Source organism: Sardina pilchardus, chromosome 1 (assembly GCF_963854185.1).
Source record: "Sardina pilchardus chromosome 1, fSarPil1.1, whole genome shotgun sequence".
Classification (NCBI taxonomy): Eukaryota; Metazoa; Chordata; class Actinopteri; order Clupeiformes; family Clupeidae; genus Sardina; species Sardina pilchardus.
In genome coordinates, this window is record NC_084994.1 from 25,821,100 (window position 1) to 25,827,750 (window position 6,651).

General features: G+C 44.3%; 1 protein-coding gene across 1 annotated transcript in view; it reads right to left on the reverse strand.

The window, feature by feature from the left end:
- The window catches only part of LOC134086902 (NACHT, LRR and PYD domains-containing protein 12-like), a 103,761-nt gene extending 97,586 nt beyond the window's left edge, over positions 1-6,175 (reverse strand). The window contains exon 1 of the mRNA XM_062540096.1: positions 6,065-6,175. The gene's annotated coding sequence lies outside the window, so the exon portion shown is untranslated. The remainder of the gene's footprint in view (positions 1-6,064) is intronic.
- Positions 6,176-6,651: the final 476 nt, after the last annotated feature.

Genomic DNA, 6,651 nt, shown 5'->3' on the forward strand with positions numbered 1-6,651 from the left:
TTTGAGGGGAAAGGTGTGGTGGCCGGGAATGTACGGGGCGACAGAAAAATATGTTAAGTCATGTCACGGGTGCCAACTAGTGGCGCGGCCCGACGTACCAGAGCCATTGCGACCCACAGCTCTCCCTGATGGACCGTGGCAGGACATTGCCACAGACTTGTTAGGTCCACTACCAACAGGACATTCTATCCTGGTAGTTGTAGACTATTACAGCCGTTATTATGAGTACGAGATCATGCGATCCACGACGACAGATAAAGTGATAGACTGCTTAGAGAACGTCTTCAGTCGCCACGGTCTGCCTGTCTCTATCAGGTCTGACTGTGGGCCACAGTTCTTGTCATCACAGTTCCAGGATTTCTGTCAAGAGAACGGCATACAACACGTGAAGACAACACCTAGATGGGCACAAGCGAATGGAGAGGTCGAGAGGCAAAACGCGTCGATCATGAAACGGATTCGCATCGCACAGGCGGAGGGACTGGACTGGCAGAAGGAGCTGCGGAAATACATCACCATCTACAGATCCATTGACCACTCCACCACGGGCAGGAGCCCCGCCGAGCTCTTGTTCAATAGAAAGCTCAGAGGAAAGCTGCCAGACATCAGTACACCGAGGAGTGACCTCGAGGCCCGGGACACTGATGCTGAACGCAAGGGCAAGTCCAAAGTGTATGCTGACGAGCGGCGCGGAGCTAAAGAATCCCCAGTGCAGGTGGGAGACGAGGTGCTCTTGAGACAAGACAAGACAGACAAGTTCACAACAACATTTAACCAGACACCTCACATGGTAATCAGTAAGAACGGTAACAATGTGGTAGTCAAGTCACCCACAGGAGCTCAGTACTCCAGAAACACCACACATGTCAAAGTGTACACACCAGCTGAGCAGACACCACCACCCGGTGAAAATGAAACACAGACGGTGAATGACACAGAAAACACACACGCCGATCATGCTGTGAGGTCCACACCAGAGACGCTCACCAAGGGGTCATCCCCATGTCGACCTCTTACAGTACAGGCAGAGCGACCTCGCAGAGAAGTGAAAATGCCCCAGAGATTCACAAGCTTTGTTATGAAATGAATGAAATTAATAGGAATGCATATGTTCATGTGTATGGTCTAAAAGATGTATGCACAGTGTTAGGAGGCATAAATGTTTTATTTGAAAAGAATGTTTTATTCTGACAGAGAATGTTGATGATGATTTGATTCATTATGGTTATTGTTCAAGTAGCCTAACTGATGGTTTATGTAAAGGGGACATTAGAGTTTTAATTCAAGTAAGGGGGGAATGTCATGTACTGATGACGTCAGTGGCCGACGTGGTAATGCAGGTTCTGAACGGAGACGCCATGAAGTAAAGTTGAGTGAAACTTACCTCTCAGTGTGTGCGTGATTTAATTCGATTACTAATGCATAACATGCAGCTTTAAGTGTAACACACTGCATTTGAGTTTGAAACTTATCTACGATGTCTACCGGTTTGCTCTGGCTTCACCATCTCTGTCGGAGGTCAGTATCCACCTGGTGATGAAGAGCTTTTCTGTGGAGTCTTTTGTCAGGGAATTCCGGCGAACTGCATCTGAGAAAAAAACACAAGAAGAGGGCAGCATGTCAGTCGACTCAGTGTAGCACGTCTCTGTAACCGTAATATACTAGCCTACTGGACCAGTACTAAAGTATGGGAAAGAGACACGAGACATAGGCCTACCAGTTTACAGAATAAAAATGAAATAGCCCAAGATTTTGTTCCAATGTATTTTCTTCCACAAGTCGAGAGCTCGTAAATAATAAGCCTAGCCTACCCATAAATTGCATCCAAGCTGCAAAGAAACCATGAGCTAACACCCCAGCTAGTTTTAGCCCCTTAGCCAATGTTTACCTTTGAGCTAATAACTATCGTTAGCTACACCTTATCCCCACCTTGCACTACTAGGCTATAGGCTACTTAATGCAGGCTTGATAAAGAATTTCCGGTTGTTGTCTCGACTTAAATAATGATTGTTAATTGAATTACATTTCTGAATGAAGAAAGATTATTTTCCGTTTCATCTGGAGGGAGGACGAAGGAACTTCGCGAACAAAGTTGGTCAACATTTCATTAGTAATAACTCGAATGTAGAGTTTATGTAAAATGTTAAGGGAACCCAATTGTTAATGCTTTTTAGGAAATGTTAAACAAGACTTACCTCAAATTCACCGTAATTTCGCAGAACCAGCAGAAGTCAGGCGTCTTCTCTCATCCAAAGTTGCACAGTCCAGTGATTTGAACTGCTGCGTGCTTGACGATTGCTGCAGTAGCCGTTGAAATCGGCTTCACACTGGTAAAAAGGGTCTGAGCCGAGCGTCCAGTTAACAGCTGTCGCGCAGCTCCCTGCAGGTGGCAAAATGACCTGGCCCAATTGTGGTTGCCACGACTCAGCCGAGGACGACAGCGCTGCAGGTTTTATGGAAGCGGCCCGCTCCTAATTTCTAGAAGGGCGCCGATGCCGCAACTCAGCCGACAGCGCCGGAGGTTTTACGGAAGCGGCCCGCGTGTAATTTCTAGCTATCACTTGTCTTTTATAGATCCTCCTTTCCTTCCTCGATCCTCGTCCTCACTGAATGATGGGGCGGCAACAATGGGATAGAGGACCGAGGATCGAGGAGGGATGTTGAGAGGCACCCACTATGTGTCGACGTGTCTAGGCTAATTTAAACCCAAAGTGATTCATGCTGGCATTATCATTGCTATCAGGAAAAAACGTAAACCTATGCAAGCACATGAAACAGTTTGCTTAAGCTGTCCAATATATGTACTTATTTGTGTGAAATATCTAAAAAATATCTGTACACAATATATATGGCCTGGACTAATTACAAATTATCACAATACTAAATCGGTGTCTGGTGGTTCAGCTGTTGCATGTCAGTACATTGCGCGCGCGGCCCGAGTTCGCATCTTACCTCTCCATGTCACTTTTGAGTAAGAGCAGGCATACCACACACAACAATAGGTTAGACCCTAAATATATTTAATTGCTTTACATCGAGTGGCCAGGAACACAACATCAGTTTAATAGTTCCACGACATTACTTATTAGGGTTATTTCCACGTTTCACTAGTCAGAAACAAAAGCATGTGTGATGCATACGGGAAAAGAACCTTCGATGTTGTGATGATAAGCCACCTGCCTTAACCACTATACTAATGAACAGTGTGCTTCACCCGAGAGTTTGTAAATATCATAACAGTAGCCTACCAAAACGCAAACCAACACGCAAATGAACGCAAGGTAACACACGTAGCAAGAATGAGCCCAACGGTATTTTAATTTATATTAGCCTACAGTATTGCACAATCATTGAGTCACGAGAAAACAACAACTTAGTGATTTTTGGTTGGGCGCTTGTGATTTTTGGTCAGGCGATCTTGCACTGACGACATCACCAACTGGAACTCCCAAGGTACGACACAGGTGCGACTGCCCAGGGGCAGTAGTTCAAACGACCAAACTTTGCGTCCTTGTTTGCGATTGAGAGTTTGAACTACCTTTTCTAGAAACACCAAATTCAAGAACGACGGAGCGAACTCCAAAGATTGCGACGCAAGTTAGCAAACGACGCTTTCTAGAAACGCACCCCTGTCTGAGACGATTGTTAAGGCTCAACTATTTTAAATCACTTTTTCTGCTCCGCTCGGACGTGAAAACTGTCCACCTGAATCTGAATGTGCATAAGTGGACAGTTTTCAAGCCCGAATGGATCAGAAAAAGTTTTTTTTTCTTTGAACACTAATGTTTTCTGAAGGTAATAAGTAATTAAATAACTTATTTATTACCAACCATATTCATGTCTATGCTGATCTTTGAACTAAAGTCAGAGCAGCAAACAGTGCATAGCTTGTTATTCATGAATCATGTTACATTATAATGAAAAGTGCACATAATGGTAACAAGCAGTCAGCTGTGTGGCCTTAACATTAAAGTGTGATGAGCAGAAGGCTCATAGGAGGTTGGGCTACAGATGTTGTTGTAGTTGTGCAGGATGAGCCTGTGGAGCAGAGCGCTGCATGGGCAACAGCCAATCAGCCCCTCTCGCTAGCCAGCTGTGCCAGCTGTGGCCGCCTCAGTGGACAAGGTGGAGGTACACCTGGGTCTCTCTCAGTGGACAAGGTGGAGGTACACCTGGGTCTCTCTCAGTGGACAAGGTGGAGGTACACCTGGGTCTCTCTCAGTGGACAAGGTGGAGGCACACCTGGGTCTCTCTCAGTGGACAAGGTGGAGGTACACCTGGGTCTCTCTCAGTGGACAAGGTGGAGGTACACCTGGGTCTCGGGTCTCTCTCAGTGGACAAGGTGGAGGTACACCTGGGTCTCGGGTCTCTCTCAGTGGACAAGGTGGAGGTACACCTGGGTCTCTCTCAGTGGACAAGGTGGAGGTACACCTGGGTCTCTCTCAGTGGACAAGGTGGAGGCATGCAGTGTGACTGAACAGAGAACAGACTGCTAGAAAATAAAGGCCCTATGACAGTAAACAATTCTGGGGCCCCCAAAATACTAGGTGCGGGGGCAATTGATGAATTGAGACTTGAAATACAGTATATAAGACTCATTGATTTTAGCACATGACAATACAGCCTAAAACCAACACTATTGGGAGTTTGATCTCTTCACATAGACAAAATCAATTGAGTAGCTCCTGAGCAACTATAGCCTGGCAGCTTTGAATAATGTAAAGGTGACACATGTTAAAGTCACCTCAGCATGACATTTAATGATAGTAGAACAATTAAAATACACTCAAAGCTGAAAACCCTTGACAGGAGGGGACATGAAACTAGCTGTCAGAGCTACGTGACTACATGCACAGACTATGTGACAGCATGCACAAAATGAAAGCACAACCTTCCTCTGTGTGTGTGTGTGTGTGTGTGTGTGTGTGCGTGCGTGCGTGCGTGCGTGTGTGTGTGTGTGTGAAAGAGACTAGGCCTACGTATACCTTGTCAACTCCTCTAACTACATGCTACATGCACAGTATGTGATCATCACATACAGTACACATTCAAATGAAAGCACATACAGTAGAAACTGTCTTCCTATTTGTATGGAAACAGGTTGGACTAGTCCACTGAACATTTTCCACCCCTGTTAGGGCCAAAGAAAGTTGTACAACAAACTGAACAAGTAGGCTTCTTCTAAAATGGAACCGCTTGTTTCCTTTGAGTGCTATAAAGGCACAAATATTGCTGATAGTGGCACCCGGGTGATAGACGGGATAACAGCCTTCGAGGTGTCCTGTTATGAAATGAATGGACTCCACTTTGAGTTGGGGAGTTCTTTGTCTCTGGTCCTTGTTCATTAATTCCATATAAAAGGACACCTCGGCAGCCGTTATCTCTTACTGATGGTACAGTTTTTCTCAATCGCTTTACTGCTTGTGTCAACTCTGACATCACGTTGTCAAAACATGCAGTTATCAGGACACTCATAAAGCTGCTGCAGCTCCTTTACGCAGAGGTGGACAAAGTACACAATTCCTTTACTTACGACAAAGCATATACACCTGGTTAAATAATATTTCAATACAAATGGAAGTTGCTAAGTCAGATGTTTACTTGAGTTGAAGAGCAGAAGCGTTTCTAAAATCATGCCTCCGTGTAGCACTATAGCTGCCTGGCAGTTAACTGCTGAAACTCAAGCTACCTACAATAGATATTAGGCCTACTCAATGACCCTGAGAAACAGAGATTTATGTGGAGAATTACCTGTTCTCCTTCAATTACTCAAAAGTGTTTTTTCTTTTCAAGGTATTGTAATGAAATGCTTATTTTGTCAATAACAGGGTGTACATGCTATAGTTGGTCACTAGTATAATGTATGGGACTTGCACAGACCTTTAGTTCCTTATATCCAACATCAACATTTTAACTAGTTTCATAACTTTGCTAAAATGGAGGCAATAATACACTTTAATTTGTTATTCATTCCCTGTTCACAAATCTAAAACATTTTCATGGCTGAATGCAAAGGACAGCTCATCTTCAGAATTGTAATGATTTGAAGCAAATGCTACCTTACCTGTTTAGTGATCAGTTGTGTCCCCTTTCCCCCTCTCCCACGTATTTCACATATTTCAGAAAGCAGGAGGATCTCTCAATCTCTCAAGTGGCTGTTGTCTTTAAGATGGCGCCCGACTCACTAGAACTCAACAAGCGGGACGTCTGTGTGTGAGGTTGTTCTGCTAATGATTAATGATCACTCTGCTCATGAATCCCTGCAGAGGCCAAAGGTCGTCTCCTCACCTGTTTTATAACACAGCACACCAACACAATCTAGTTTTGTACACGATAAGAATTGTCAGAAGTTTTATATCATAGTTATTACTACATGTAAGGCTTAACACCATGTTTCCCCCTGTTCACAGAACCAAAGACATGGATAGTGTTGATATGTCACTTTTAAATGCAGTACGTACTGTACAGTCAGTGAAGGCTGTATCACTTTCTCCATGAGAATAATACATAACCTATCCAAATAGACGTGTAAGGAGCCAAAGGCTTATGAATGTCCTTCAGCACTTCTTCAGAAATTGTGTGACTGTGTCACATTCTCTCTGTGAAATTCAATCAATAAATGATGAATCCCTCCCCAAGGCTGTGTGTCCT